Raw genomic sequence first — 17830 nt, forward strand, 5'->3', positions numbered from 1 at the left:
TATACCACATCTTCTTTATCCATTCATCTGTTGATGGACATCTTGGCTCTTTCCATAGTTTGGCTATTGTGGACATTGCTGCCATAAACATTGGGGTGCATGTGCCCCTTCGGATCACTACATTTTATCTTTGGGGTAAATACCCAGTAGTGCAATTGCTGGGTCATAGGGTAGCTCTATTTTCAACTTTTTGAAGAACCGCCATACTATTTTCCAGAGTTGCCTCCCTCTTTAAATCTATTTCCTACCACTTTATTCCCTTCCCCTTTACTCACCCCATTAACTGGAGAGACTATACTATCCACAGTCCAAACTAAAACAATTTTAAGAGTGAATATAGGTCTCTAAAATAATGAAACTAATATAAATATTAATTTCTTGTGGAAAGTCAGGTTTTATTATACTGTTGGACATATAAAATTATTCTATTTAAAAACTTTTCAAAATTAATATTCTATTTTGAAAGTAGAGATAACATATGCAAGTATACAGTAAAGGGGGAAACTATCTTGATTATCAGAATATTAAAAAATTACAAACAGCATAAATATTACTGGTACATATGCAAATAGTTTTAATCAGTTTCTTGTATCTGTTGTATCTGTCCCCAAACCATACCACTGGTATTTCTCTAAGGAATGTATTTTTAATTGTCTTATTTAATATTTTTATAAAATTGTCTGCAATCTTCTTCAAAACCAAGTAGAACATTAATAAATTTAAAACTGTTAGTATCTTTAGTAGAATCTTTTCTGTAATTACAATACTTTTCCTTAAGAAAATATTCTCTTTACAGAACTGGGGTAACTGATAAGCTCAAAGCCAATTCTACTAAATATAGGATATTCTCAATTCTCATCTTTTGTTATTTTAACAAGTAAATATTCCATTGTAAATATTTTTGTAAGTATAGCTTTCTTACCTACAGTCAGAGAATTTATCTTTAACAAACATTTTTACATGAAATATTTATCAAGTATGTCATCTCCATAATTGTTTTAGATGTTCTGCCAAATTTAGATCTTACAAAATTACAGGCCTTCTCCATATCATTCCACTTGATTCAAGAGGCAGAAAAACTGGGCCTCAGTTTAAGGTTCAAAACCTTAATCACTCAGTGGAAATTCCAGATAGCTTTTTTCTGTCCTTAAGACTTTTCATATCATGCTTTAAAATTCATGCAATGTGAACAGCTCCTATCTGCCATGGTTCAATGATTGCAGAGAAAGTTAGACAATATCACTAACAAATTCATGAGGTTCAGAATATGATGACTTAAAACAGAGGGGCCCTAGACAGAATAATGGCCTTTTGAGGTTGTAGATATGCTACTTTAGGGGGAAAACTGCTATACTTTCATCCCTATGGATTTTTATGAGACCTTTAACATTAATAAGAAGAACTGAAAAACGAATGAAGACATCATGAAAGTAACTGATTTAGCTGATACACCCATATCTAGTTCTGCAAGCTCTTTAGAATAGGGATGGAATCTGTTCTCCTGGTTTAACTTAGGCACTCTTAGATTTAGGCTTGGAAGTCTATGAATTCTGATTATAATTATTCTCCTAGCATTTGTCTGAATGGCCTGGTTCAAATGTGCATCTCCAGGACCTTATATATTGTTGCACAGCCAGTGTCCTATCAAGTGATTCAAAAAAATTATCTTCTTACAAAAAAAAAAAAAAAAGAAAGAAAAGAAAACCTGACATACGTAGCAGTTGAAATAACTGGTCACCAGCAACTTGCTATGCAATCATGACTCTCCAAAAGGTGATACAGATCCTGATTGATTGCTTCCCCAAATGATGAATGATCTACCTATTCCCCAGCTTGGGCTGAAGAATGACAAATAAAGATGCGGAATTGAGAGCATCTGTGTCACTATGACTGAGATAAGACTCTAGATCACTTGTCAACATGACTTAGTTGCCTGTTTCAAGAAATTGTGCCAAGGAAAAATAAGGCTATAAACCTATAAATAACTTCAGTGTTTGCTTCTGGAAATTTCCACAGATCAATTTATTGGAGTCAAGAGACTGCTCATCTGAGAAACCACTTGCTTAGCAGAGTTTATTTATCAAGATTTTGCATCATGACCCTTGTTTCTCTATGTCCACCAATTCTAAACTATTATATCATTAACCTTGTTTAAACCCAATTAGCTCCCTATTTTTAAAGACCTTAAACAACTTCAGCTTGTACAACAAACACCTATAACTATTATACTTCTGACCTCTCCTTTCTGCAACACTGCTAAGACTCTATTAAGGTGGTATACTTCTTCACCAGAGAAAGTTTTAATAATTATTTTTATTTGTATAATAATAAGGTTTTATATAGTCATAAAATTATAATATAATAATAATTATTATGTTTATCTAATATTTATTTACAGGTGATCTGGTGATGTTTTATAGCACTCAACATATCCTATCATATTTCCTTGGCCATCAGTCTCCCATTCTCCAATGTCATTGCTCTCCTTGGTCCTAAAACATCCAATACATCCTCCCCTCTCCTCTCTTCTTCTGAGGATGCCTGCTTGTTTTATTTAAAAAAATAAAATAAAAACAAAAAATAAAACTTCCATAGGCTCCCACCACCAAATCTATCAACCTACCAGAATCTGTACCAGCCTACTTGAATCCCCATACTCTATTTTTTGGTTTTCTCCATATAAGAGCAGACATCCTTCATGCTCTTCTCAGGCCCACCCCTTCCCAGGCACCGGAGCTCATCTTATGTCATAGAAACAACAACATCTCACCTACAACTGTTAGTAAGTGACATAGCCAAGAGCCAAGATTTTAACTCAGGGTGAAATTCAAAGTTCAGAAGCTTTCTATGATCTCACATTCTACTCTCTGACCACGTTCTCTTACAACTCTCTTGCACATTGCCCTGCAGTTTTACTGGCCTTCGAGTCGGTCCTCAAATGCACGAGCAAGCTCCTGCCTTAGGAATTTACACTTGCTCTTGCCTCAGCCTAGAACCTTCTTCCTTAGAATGCTGCAGAGTTTGCTCTCTCCCATTCTTTTTTTTTTTTTTTAAGATTTTATTTATTTATGAGAGAGAGAAAGAGCATACAAGCAGAGGGGAGCGGGAGAGGGAGAAGCAGGCTCCCTGCAGGGAGCCCGATGTGGGGCTCTATCCCAGGACCCCGGGATCATGACCTGAGCCAAAGGCAGATATTTAACTGACTGAGCCACCCAGGCGCCCCGAGCTGTCTCCCATTCTCAAGTTCTCTGCTCAAATGTTACCTTATCATGGAGACTCTCTCTGGCTATACTATAAACATGGTGCTTCCCTGCTGTTATTCTCTATATACCAAACATGTTTTATTTTTATTCATAGCATTAATCACTGCTGGATATATTATACAACTCTTTGTCTACTTAATTCCTTCCTCCATGAGAACATTGCTCCACACGAGCAAGGATTTTGTCTTTTAGCCCCTTCTGTATCCTCTATATCTAGAACAGTGCTTGACTCTTAAAAAGTGAACAATAAACATAAGTAGACAAATGCTGTCTCTTAGCCATATTTTCCATGGTAATTTTCATTTCTGTTATGTATCTTTATGAACAATATTTCTGATAACTTTCAAAAGTATCAGAGTAGAAAGAAATTTGTTACTATGACACTAATAATTGTCCCCTTTTATTTCATACTAGTTCCCATCACTTTTTCCATAAACACTCCATTCTGTAAAAAAAGAAAAAAAAACACCAAAAAACGTTATAATAAAGAGTATACTTATTAAACTTTGAATAAACAGGAGTTTTACATCTGACTAAATATCATTACTCACAGAAATGGCAATGGTGAGAGTAATGGCATTTGAGCCAGTTCTCTGAGACCAAGTTCCCGAGGGAAAATGTGAACAGGGCCGCATAATGCCCACCCATGTAGTGGATTGCACTACGGAAGAGAAACCCCGACCTTAGGGACCTCAGGTTTTTTATAATGGACAGTACATCAGTCTGACTTGCCCAGAGGGAGACATTACTATACCAGACAATAAACAGACTTTCCCTGTGCTCCAGAAGATACCATCTCCATCTTATAAAGCTGTTCACTATACACACATCCCAGAAAATGTAGTCTGGAAAAATAGCAGCAATGCATTTGCTCACAAAATATACAGAAATGGGAGAGACCTATAGAGAATTATCTCTCCACAGGCACAATTTAACATTAATTCCAAACACACGTGGCAACAAAGTTTCTGATGCCCCTTGAGAGTTCTTTACTGAAGTTTTTTTGTTTTTGTTTTTTTTTTAACATTCTTCCACAATACCATTTACCTTTCTCCTACTTAGTAATCAGATTATAAATTGCCTATTCTGGCAAACTCTCATGATCCCTTGAGGTTGAAAGAAGTGGACCTTGCTTCCACAGAATTCTGAACACCCACTAACTACCACATCACACATCACTCCGTATTTTAATGGCCCTATTAATTGCCTTTTTCTCTCTAAGCCATAAGCCTCCTGAGGGCAGGAGCTGTGATTTATTATTCAATGTGCTCCTGGAAACTTAAAACAGAATTTGACACATTATTAATTCTCATTTAATATTTGATCTTAAGAGTATGGAATAGTTAAGAGATTTTTATAATAGCACAACTTTTAACTCTTTATTAATGTTAGAAATTAGGCAAAATATTTCCTGAGATGCATCTTCATGAAGAGTTGATATTTCAATTAACTCAGAAAAAAAAACAGGTAAAAATTCCAATTGAAAAGATTAAAGTTGGTGTCACTAAAATTAATTTGTCAGGTTAACTTAAGCAAATATGCTTTAATAGTCTGTCACAATGCCCCATTAGTTATCCAAGAATCCTAGATAAGCAGATCCTAGTACAAGGATACTATACCTTTCAACACTAGATAAAATCTGGTGATTATTATCAAATTAAAGAACAATCTGTTCTAGAACCAACACTCATGGACAGTCTTACATTTTCTGAGAAAGAGAAGTTGAAAAAAATTTTTGTCTCATATGCTCTGATATATTTAGTTAAATCTAGGCAAGTGTTCTTTCTTTTTTTCTGGTTTCTTTCCTGAAATAGTAATCTCATGAGAGCATCTTCTAGAAATACTATGAAATTAATTGTGTTATATTAAAGACCAGTATACTGCATCCTAAGCACTATTGGAAATAAAATTTTCATAGTAAATGTAATCTCAAAACTTACATCATATTTTCTCTATTTTTAAAAGTTAAATTTATCATGACAACAAAGTAACCTGATGAATCTAATAGTTCATTATTTCAATTAAGGTTTTTTTTTTCCCCCAAGAAAACAGAAAATTTTGCTCTTCTTTAAGGATTTATATTGTACTGGGCAAAATCTGCTATAAAATCAGTTAAAATAAAAATTTCCAATTAAAACAATACATCTTTTAGAAATAATATCTGCCAGAAATTTCAGAATCCTACTGAGTCTTGAAATTATTCATTACTCTACTTAATCCCCAGACATCTTGAATTTCTATACTTTTAAGTAATTTCTCTGACTATGCCATATAGAACTAAGGGTGAAATGGCAACAAATTAGCTATGAACTGGCATTCTGAATGACAATGCAAAAGCTCAACATTAGTTGGGATTCAGCCAAAAGATCAAAGGATAGAGAAGTGACATTTTCTCCTTATTAATTAGGTAGTTTTAATATTGTACACTATTTTGGGAATTTGAAGAATTATTTTTATAAAAATGTTAATGCAGATGCTAGTTTCCACAGAGTTTCCCCACCAGTATTGTTTCAATGGTGAGATCATTCTAAAATCCCACAGTGCAAAATATTACATTAAAATAGTCTACAATATAATATATTTTAACCCAGTCATTTGTATTCTCAACAAGAAAAGGGAATGTGAAGGATATTTAATCATGATAATTAAAAGTGAATATTGAGAAAAATAATATTTTAGACATCTGTGTCACTCATTTTTCTGGTTAATTATACTTGTTTCTACATAATTTTAGCTGAATAAATTTGGTCTATAACTAAGATTTTTGTAGTTGGTTCCTTTCATAATCTTTTGCGATTACAGATAGCATATATAGTTAAAAACATCAACAGTAATAACCATTAGAAAAAATTAAATTGTGCCCAATATACTACCTTTCCACATAACTAGCATCACTTAGACACACTAAGAGTTTCTTATCAAGTCAATAGCTATCAGTCTAATAAAGAAGCCATTAGTATATGAACAGGGATATAATTCTACTAATTTGTTAAATTTCATTTGTTCTTAAATATAAATATGAGATTTCATATAGATATTCACAGTCCTTTATATCTGAAAAAAAATTATCAAGACAGTAACTATTACACATAGACTATTAACTATTAATAGTTAAATCAGTAACTATTGCACATAGACATGATTTAAAATCTGATGGCTAAGCAAAATACACAATGTACAAGCAGCACTGAAGCTAACTTTTTGACATTTTGAGCAGAATACATTAAGTTTCTGCCTCACAATAGTTTATGTAAAATTATTAATTGAAAGTAGTCATTGGGTAACAGTCAATGACACTCTGTGCCAGACTCTGTCCTAAGCATGTTATAAACATAACTATATGTAAGCCTCACAAAAACACTAAAAGTAATTATTATCGTTCCCATTTCAGATGGTGATGAAACGGAAGCCCTTAGAAAGACAGCCATGACTAGAATACACAGAACGTGGAATTCTGAACAGTGTTTCTGATGAAGGTCTGACTGGGCTCTGAGCCACATACTACAACCCACTGGCTTCGTCTCCTCTCTAACTTTTCCTTGGTTGGCATTTTAATTGTATGCCAATCAAGTCCTTAAGTGGCCACTATTTTCACAGTTTGCCATTCACAGCAGCTTGGGTGTCCTAGGATACATTAGTTAGAGGGTCTGAGGCAGCACTGGGGAAGTAACATGAAGGGGCAGGTTGTTGACACTCCCTCCCATTTACGGTCATCAGATTTAGCAAATAAGAATACAAGATACCCAGTTTAATTTGAATTTCAGATAGAATTTGAATTTCAAATATTGCCTGGAACATACTTACACTAAAAATTATCTGTTGTTTATCTCAAATTCATATTTAACTGGGTATCCTGCCTTTTACCCAGCTACCTACTCCCATTCACCCCACACAAAGCTCTGAATAGTAATGGTAGCTCAAATTCCAAATGAGACTTGAAAATATATCAGCATTAATTTTTAAAACCATAACTGGAGATATCATGTTTGAGGAACCCAAGGCCTATAGAGAAATATACTGTTAAAAGACAAAAGACCATGAGTAAACTTATAAGATGAACTCATTTTACTTGTACTAAAACAAAAAAGAAGTACAAAACAACAGTAAGAAAATATCAATGGGATGTTTAATATCTTAACGTTGTAATAATGAATATTGGGCAGTTGCTTTCACTCATTTATTTTGAGATTTCATGAGAGAAGAAGGCTGCTATTATAATAGTATTTATAAAAGACAAGAATTATATAGATTCCAAAAGTCTATTTTTGTTTTTGTGGCTTTAGCAGACTTCTAAATATTAACTTTTTGAAAGTCAATATACAATGGTTCAAGCTATTCAGAAAATATATCCCTATATTCTACTTTTTCATCCACACTGCTTTATTTTTGAGAATCATGAAATTTGAGCTAAGTACCTTTTCTGAAATTCTCTTTATCCTCTTTATAAAGTTGTAACATAATCATCAATCTCTTCTGTAGGTTTGTCATTAGAATATGATTACACATATGCTCAAGATACAAATTTTTTGTACTAAGTCTTTTCTCAGTTGATTTCAAAGAAAGGCCCAGCTTCCCTTCATTACAGACTCCAACACCACATCCAGCTTCTTTTGTAAAGCTGCAGCGCACTGACACCTTAATCCAAAATACTCTGTGTCTGCATTTTTTCTGGAAACTGAATTTCCCCCTCCATACCAGCATTCTACACACTTCAACAATGGAAAGGAGATTAAAAACAAATTCTATATGTACCTATTTATACAATTTTAACTTAATTACCACTCCTCCTCCTCCTTGAAATTCTTCTCTCTTTGCATCTATATTAGTCTGCTGTGGCTGGATCCTGATTTATTTAATAAAAAAAAAAAATTGTAAAACTGTATTGACTTCAGAAAATAATAGCTATTTCTGATTCTAGTTACATGTCCATTTCTGTGCTTTGCCTGTCATAGCTCTGCTCCAAGTTGTACTTTGGGTTCATACCTGCTACATGTGTTTTCTCATTTGGGGACCCAGGTCAAAGGAGCAGCTTCTCTCTGAGACATATCCTTCTCTTGGCAGAGGGCTCTAGAACAAAAGGCCTGGCAGAAACTTGCTATGCTTCTAAATCTTCTGTTTGGACATGGCATACATGTCTGCTCACATTCCATTTGCCAATGTAAGTCACACGACTGAGCCCAAAATCAACAGAGTGTGAAAGTATCCTTCTCTAAGACTTTTTATGGCAACAGGCAGGGATAAATAATCCTCTTGCAAGACAGAGTGGATAGCTAGGCACCATGATACAATCTACTACAATTTCTGAGATACCATATTCTTCTGAGTTTGCTCCAATTTCATTGATTCTTCCTTCTTAGTCTCTTTCTGTCAATTCCTCATACTCTTCCTTTTTAAAGCTGAAGAATTCCTAAGATTATTTGAGCAAGCTTTTCTTCTTCTATATGTATACTCTCTTCCTACTTTATCTCTACAATTCCAGTGGCTTGAAATAGTAACGGTAATTTAATGATACCCAAATGTGCATTTCTTCCCTGATCAACTGTTCTCTTAACATCTACAAAACAGAACTCTTGATTCACACACATCATATCCCTTATGTTTCCGCATCTCATTAAATAGTTCCAGTTGTCCAAGACAAAAACATGGGATTTATCTTCACGATCTATTTCATTTGTTACATCTAAGCCATCAGCAATTTCTAAATTTTATCTTTAATATATATTTGAAATTGTTTACTTCTCTTCATTTCTACCACTGCTACTTCATTTCATCCCCAAGGAACCAGAATCATGGTAGGTTTGGGAGCTACATTAAAAAAAAAAAAAATAGATACAATCCCATTTCTCAAAGAGTTCTCAATTTAACAACAAATAGATACAATCCCTTTCTCAAAGAGTTCTCAGTTTAACAACATGGACCAACACATGCATTCTTAGAACTGTAATATCACATCATACATGCTAAATTTAAGAGAGTATTTTAGTGCCAAGGGTCACACATAAGAAATAAATTAATTCTGGTTTTGATAGTAAAAGAAACTATGAGAAAAAATCTCTCTTAGCTTTTTCTTACAAGATTAGTAGAATTTTATCACACACTTTGATCATGGGTGTGGATATGTTGGTGGAGAAGATTTAGGGGACAGTGATATCACAATATGAAGAATGAGAGAAGAGAAAAAAATAAAAAACTGGATGACCAGGTAGAAAGTTGATGAGCAATTCTGATAATCTGAACTTGGATATCGAATGTGGAGATTGAGAAAAAGAAATTCTAGAAATAGGAGTTGTTTTGTTTTGTTTTGTTTTGTTTTGCATAACTCAGTTTTAATGGTAGGAAGAGATAGATGACTTTACACCAAGATACAGACCTTCAAGATACTTACAAATCTTGCTGGCTTCTATATCTAAATTATGTAGTGCATTTCAATGTCTCTATTATTAGCTAAATCTACAACACCAAAAAAGGTGGGAAAATGAAAGTCAGAATAAAACAATCAGAAAAAACTGGCCTATTGCTATTCTAGAATTTTGTTTCCTATGCTCATTTTTAGAAATGAATCAAAAATTTCAGAAAATGAAAATATATCACTTAAATATTACAAGTATTTACAGCTGTAAGCATTCCCTTAGTCTCTAAAACTCTTGGTTTTGTATCATGTTGAAGATGAATGAAAGCATTATTGATCTAGCATCTGAATATAAAAGCTATAAATTCAGAACTCAGATTGTGACTGCCCATCAGCCCAAAGCAAAGGCTTTTGGAAGAATCTGAAAATAAAATTTAAGGTAGACAGGCATACAAGATATGACTTATTCATGCTTTTATATTTTTAGTATCAGTACTGAAGCTGAAATTGTCACTATTTTATGCTGGATTTATCCTGAATGTATTTTAAACATCAAGAATGAAGTGACAGATCCGATAAGTTATTTCAAGACTTTAATCTATAAAATGCCCTGTGAGGTTCCACATATGTCCACAGAAAGACAATAATATGTTCTGCTAACTATATATAACACATTATTCCCTATTGTCTTCTGCCAGTCCACTAAACAGATGCATCCTTGGCCTCAAGGGGCATATGTGAGGTGACATGTTTATGTCTGCCTAGAAATCCCTGTCTGCTGATCCATCCTGTGCACCTCCTAGCAGGAGGACAAGTGGGGCAACTGGAAGGAAAACTGTGCTGAGATAAAAGTAAATATAAATAAATCCCATAGCAGTTCCCCTGATTAAATCCCATTTTCTTTCCTAGATCTCCATTGCATTTCTGAAACTTTGTTTAAATGCTACCCATTCTGAGGTCAGAGGTTGTATGTTTTTATTTGGGCTTTTGAATATATGTGTGTAGAGTCCTTACCATATATCAAGCACTGTGCTAAGTGATGTATATGGATTATCTCATTTAATTCAATTCTTCCAAACACCTAGTGAGGTTGGTACTATTATTATCCTCATTTTGCTGATAAAGAAATTGAGATTTAAAGAGCTAAGTGATTTGCAGATGATAAAGCTAGAATACAAGTGTTCAGGTCAAGATGGTTTCTTCCAGAAAATTTCTAAATCAGAAGGGTCATTGAAGTATATATTGAGGTATTTTTTTTTCTTCTAAAGCTAAGCATTTTCCCCATTAAAGTTTAAGATTTTTTTTTCAAGGAAACAGAGAAGAATAAAGAGGAAGCATGGGAATTACATCTCCTCAATTGGAGCATAAGGCAATTGATACATTATCTCTTTACAGAAATAAGTCCTCTAAATCCTCTAAAATAAATGAGTTGTCTTCATATTTTAGAAAAACAATTGATTCATAATGCAATTTAACAGGTATCATATAGTCACTCCATATTTAATTATTTTGTTTGCATATTTAGGCCCTATCCCATCCCACAAAGGAATTGAGTTACTCATATAATGTTAATTATGAAATCAAACTAGGTCCCTCCTCATATAACCAAGGATTGTAAGGTTGAAGGAAACCTGGAATGCTATCTACATCAACCACACATAAATTATTTCAATCCTCCTTTGTATTTATCTGCATAGGTTGAAGCATCAGGAGTGAGTAGAAACCATGTACATAGGCAGACCATTCCATCAGCTAGGAATTCATTCACATAGCTTTTTCTCATATACTGAACCAAAATCTGTCATCCTGTACCTTCTATTTGTTGATCTTAATTTTATCTCTTGGAGTTATTCTTTTTTAACAGCTATATTTTAGAATATTTTAATCATCACAAAAAGAAACCCTGTGCCCTTTAGCAATTACTCGCCATCTCCCTATAATGATCTCCTGAGCCAAGGCAACAAATAATCTATTTTCTGTCTCTACAGATGACCTATTCTGGACATTTCATAAATATGGAATCTCATAATCTGTGGGTTTTTTTTTTTGACTGGCTTCTTTTCCTTAGCATAATATTTTCAAGATTCATCCACATTATAGCATGTATCAATAGTTCATTCTTTTTTATTGCTGAATAGTATTCCATTGTATGAATATTATTGCATTTCTGAAACACTTTATATTCCCATTAATGAGCTGATTAATATTTGAGTCATTTCTACTTTTTAGCTATTTTAATAATACTACTATAAATATTTGCATACAAGATTTTGTGTGGGCATATGCTTTCATTTCTCTTGGGTATACAGTTGACCCTTGAACAATGCAGGGGTTCGGGGCACGGACATCTCATGTAGTTGAAAATCTGCATATAACTCTTGACTCCCCTAAAATTTAATTACAACGTAGCCTATTACTAACCAGAAGTCTTACGGATAACATAAAATCAATTAACACATACTTTCTATATTATATGTATTATATACTGTATTATTATAATAAAATAAGCCAGAGAAAATGTTATAAAGAAAATTGTAACAAAGAAAATATATTTACAGTATTTACATATTAATTCAAAACAATCCATGTATAAGTGGACCCACACAGTTCAAATACATGTTGTTCAAGGATCAGCTGTATTCCTAGGAGTAGGATTTCTGTGTCATATGATAACTCTACATTCAACATTTTGGGGGAACTGCCAAACTGTTTTCCAAAAGGCTGTGCCATTTTACATTCCCACCAGTACTGGGTATGAACGTTCCAAATTCTCTACATCTTCACCAACACTTGTTATTATCCATCTTTCTTATTCTAGCCATTCTTGTGGGTATGAAGTAGCATCTCATTGTGGTTTGGGTTTGCATTTCCCTGATGGCTGATGATGTTACCTTCTTTTCATGTGCTTTTGGCCATTTATATGTATTCTTTGAAAAAATGTCTATTCAAATCTTTGCCTGTTTTTTTTTTTAAGTGTGTTGTCTTTTAATTATCAAGTTAAAAGAGTTCTGTATATATTCTACGAAGTCTTTTATCACATATATGATTTGCACATATTTTCTCCAGTTCTGTGGGTTCTCTTCACTTTATTGCTGGTATCATTTGCAGCACTATAGTTTTTAATTTTGCTGAAGTCCAATTTATCTATTTCCCATAATGGCCCTTCCAATATTTGAAAACAGCTCTACTGTCTTCATTAAATCTACACTGCACTGGATCCAGATTTCTTTATCAAACAGTCTAAAGTCAAGTCTTTTCAATACACTCATTACTTTCCATAATGAACATAGCCATTTCAAGTATGAACTGAATAATTCAGTTATTATCTAGAAAGTTCAGGGAGTTAAGAATTTTATTGCCTTGGTATTAATGTTTATACTTCAAACACTAGTTCTTATTGGATCATATTGATCTTACAGATTAGTGTAATTTCTAAGTTTTTTGCTGCTTTCTATATGTGTGTACAAAGGTCCCATGACCAATGCTATTTTGAATATAAGGCATAACTATATATATATATTTTTGTGCCTGTATGTAAAATTTCACCCTAATATCTTTATCAATTATGAAACTACACATCATTTAAATGTTGTAAAATTATCTTTAAAGGAATGAAATATGGCGCCTGGGTGACTTAGTTAAGCGTCAGACTCTTGATTCCAGCTCAGGTCCCAATCTCAGGGTCGTAAAATGGAGCCCCTCAATGGGTTGTGCGCTGGGAGCGTGCTTAAGATTCTCCCTCTCCCTCTCCTTCTGCCCCTCCACACTCTCTCTCACTCACCCTCAAAAATAATATAATAAAATAGAAAATAAAGGAATGAAATATATTGCTCATTGAAGCATTCAAGTTAAAAATATATTGATATATATCACTTAATTTTATTCACACACACATACATACACACACATCCAAATACATTCATACACAATACTATGTATATGGTAAAATATATGCTGATTGAAATGAAATGAAATGAAATAAAATAAAAGTGGCTATATATGAATAAAAATGTTAAATATCACTTTTAGTTTGTTTTCTAAATATAGCTCTTTGAAATATATCATGCATTAAAATTCCATAAAATATACTTACACACTTTAAGGTATATTTATAAAACAGACACCTAATTTAACCAGGTGAAGAACTAGGACATTGACAACATCCTGGAAAGCCTAGAATTATGCCTTCTTCTACCAGATCATTCTCCCTCCTGCCTGGAGATACCCAATATTCTGACTTTTATAAAAATTAACCCTTGCTTTTAACAATGAAGTTAGTTTTTCTTGTTTTTGAACTTAAACTAATTGGAATAATATTGTACACATTATTAAATAACTTCCTAGTCTTGTTCATCATTATATTTGTCAGATTTATTCATTTATTTTTACATCTACCTGTACATTCAACTGCTGTATTACTTTCCATTCTATGAGATACCACAATTTTTTTTTATCCATTTTCCTATTGATAAACATTTGTCTTGCTCTCAATTGGGAGTTATTTTTTTAAAACCTGATGCTATAAAAATTCTTATAACTATCTCCTGGTACACACATACAGGAGATTCTCTAGGGAATATATTAGGAGAGGAATGACTATTTTGCATATCTTCAACTTTACTAGATAATATACTGTTCCCCAAAAATATTTATCAGAAAAACCTACACTTCTCATTCTTGCCACACTTTCTTTTTTTTAAATTTCACATCCTTCTCTGTTGAGTAAGGATATCTAGCTATGACTTTAACCTACAAATAAGACAGATTAAGCTTTTTATTTGTCCATTGGCCACTTGGATCTCCTGTTGTGTGAAAGTCTGTAGAAGTCTTCTACCCATTTTTTTCTATTGAAACATCTGAGGTTTTTTTTCCTCAGTAATCTGTAAGAATCTCTAAATATTATGGATATGGTATTTTATTGTTTACATATGCTGCAACTTCTACTCTGTGATTCTTCATTCTTTTAAATTTTAAAAGAAATTCTCAATTTTAATGTAGTTGAATTAACCAGTCTTCCTTTATGGCTAGAAGTTTTCATGTCTTACTTCTTGTCTTAATGAGGAAATCTTTCTATATATCAATACATAAATATACTCCTTTATTGGATATTCTAAAATCTTAACTTTAAACTGCCTGCATTTGACTTTTGTGCATGGTATGAGAAGCCAGTTGTAACTTCTGTTCATTTTTTGACAAATATTCAATTTCCCTATCAGAAATTGAAAAGTCCATCGCTTTCTTACCTAACAGCAGTGCCACCTCAATTATATCCCTGGATCTGTTTCTGGACTATGCTCAATTCCGTTGTTCTATTTGTCTAAACCTGCTCCAATACAGTGCACTCATTACTTTATAGCTTTATATATAAGAAGTCTTAATACCTGTCAGAGCAAGTTTTCCAATAATCATGTATTATTCTTCAAGAATATCTTGGTTGTTCACATTTTCTTTAAAATTTCAGGATCAACTCCTCAAATTCAACAATAAAAACAGCAACAACAACAAATTTATAGTGACCTTAGTAACAAATGCATCAAATCTACAGATCAATTTGGAGACAACTGACATCTTTACAATACTACGTATTCTAATCCATGATTGTAATATATCTGTTTATTTACATATTTAATGACTTTCAAAAAAGTCATAATTATATCCATAGAGATCTGGCACACTTGTGTTAAACTTGTTCCTAAGTATTTGACATTTTTGTTGCTATTGTGAATGTTATAGTCTAAAATTACATTTTCTCTTTGTAGCAGATATGGCATTATATATCAATTTATTGTTGGGTATTGACTTTGCATCCAGAATCTTTGATGAACTTTTCTTTTAATTTGCATAATTTATGTATATAATGTTAAATAGAATTAATATTATCAGGTATCCAGGTTCCAGATGCAAGAGAAAGCTTTCAATATCTTGTGGAAAAACTAGTATACTATTGAAAAAAATTGCATGAGCCTTATCAAATGAACTAGAGTGTTTTCTCCTATCCTATCCTCTGGAAGAGTTTGCAGAAGATAGGAATTATTTCTTGTTTGATTATTTGATAAAAGTCACTAGTAAAGCCATCTAGCTCTGAGGTTTTCTTTGTGAAACCATTATTTGGGTTACTCAATTCATTTCATGTTTATAGAACTATTCCTATTGCCTATTTTACACTGACTCACTTTGGGAAAGTTTATTTTCCTAGGAATTTGAACATTTTTTCCCATATTTTCAAATGTATTGGCATAAACTAATTATAATACCATCTATCTGTTTATTGTCTGCAGCACCTACAGTTAAATCCCTTTTGCATTCTTTATATGTATTATTTAGGTCTCCTCTCCTTTTTTCATGATCAAACTTGCCAGAGGTTTGTCAATTTTATTGATCTTTTTCCTCCAAAACAGCTGACTTTTGGCTTCGTTGATACTTTCTCTTATATATTTGTTTTTAAATCATTAATCTCTGTTCTTATATTCTTTCTTATATATTGTTGTGGTTTATTTTGCTGTACTTTTCTAACTTTTAGAGACACATGGTTGACATTAACTTTCAGCCTTATTTTCTTAGATAAGTATTTAAGGCTACAAATTTCTAATTATTGTGTTGGCCTATATCCCCTTAGATTTCCTATTTAGTATTGTAATTATTAAGTTAAAATTATCCTGTTTAAAAGAAACAGTTTTCAAAAAGGAGTCATTTAAATGTTAAACCTCACAAGATTTAATAACTAACCTAATTGCAGTTTCAGGCTCTCCCAGGAGTGAAATTTTAAACCAAGTAGTCTAGAATTTCCTGATCAGCACTAGTAAGGTACTCTGCATGGTAAGACCCCCTGCTTTCCCCTAAGGCAAGGTAACCTGGCCAGAAATAATCCTTTCTTTTCTTTTGCTAATAACCTTGTTTTGCCCCATTTCTGCCTATAGAATCCTTCCATTTTGTACAGCTCTTTGGAGCTCCTTCTAACTTGCCAGATGGGATGCTACTCAATTCATGAATGGTTGAATAAAGCCAATTAGATCTTTACATTTACTCGGTTGAATTTTATTTCTTAAACACCTCTAATTTCCATTATGATTTCTTCTTTGAACCATTAATTATATAAAACTGGGTTTCCTAATTCCCCATTTTACGGAGATTTTCATGGTAACTTTTTTTCTTATTGCTTCTTACACTTAAATGTGTTTCATTGGGAGAACATGTTGCATATCATTTCAGTCCTTTTACATTTTTTGAAATTGTCTTTATGGAACACAGTCAATATTTTAACTTTTCCCTATATAATTTGAAAAGTATATATATTCTTGACTTGAGAAGTTTACTAGGTCAAGAATGCTAATTATATTGTTCATATAATTACTTTTGGTAGTTCTAAAAATTCATCCTTCGTATATTCTGAGGCTATGCAACTACATACCCCTATATGTTTAATTTTTCTATCTTCCTTGAGAATTCGATTTTTAAGTAACCGCTCTATCTCTAGCAATTCTTTCACACACTAAAGTTAATTTTATCTGACAGTAATGGAGCTGCAAATGTTTTCTCTCTGCTAGTATTTGCATAGCAAACTATTCATGGTTGGAGGATTATTTTGTTCTTGCTATTGTTGTTCTTACTCCCCAAGAATTTTTACTACAAGTGAATCCAAAATCTCACATATGGCAACAATTTCTAAAGAATGTTTTTTATTCTCCTGCTAAGTTGCAGAGAAACTTTTCTTGTGAGATCCTGGGGATGAGTGAGCAGTGACAGGCTTAGCTTCTGGTTCACACTTATCCTGAGGTTATAGTCTGTTGGGGCCTCAGAATTCCTAAAACCCTCCCCCCCCCTTTTTTTTATAGTATCCCAAGCTTTGACTCCACACACAGTTCCTCACAAAGTTATCAGATCTGAAAGTCAAGACAGCCTAGTTCTAACAAGACACCCTCGGCACAAAAGCAGCTGTAACACTCTTATTTGTCAAAGTCCTTCCAATTGACATTTTTGTTATCCCCCTCAAAACTTTATAATCATTCTTTTTAAACTGAACTGGAAAGTTTGTATATTATAATAGACAGCCATGCAAATGCTGAAGTCAATGATACCTGACCATATATCTCAACTTTGCAGTTTACTAACAGATTGATCTGTAGATTTGATGCATTCGTTACTAAGGTCACTATTGATTTGTTGTTGCTGTTTTTATTGTTGAATTTGAGGTGTCAGGTGCTGTGCTACATGTCTTAAA

The sequence above is a fragment of the Leptonychotes weddellii genome, chromosome 5 (assembly GCF_054177405.1).
Source record: "Leptonychotes weddellii isolate Sample4059 chromosome 5, ASM5417740v2, whole genome shotgun sequence".
In the NCBI taxonomy this organism is placed as follows: domain Eukaryota; kingdom Metazoa; phylum Chordata; class Mammalia; order Carnivora; family Phocidae; genus Leptonychotes; species Leptonychotes weddellii.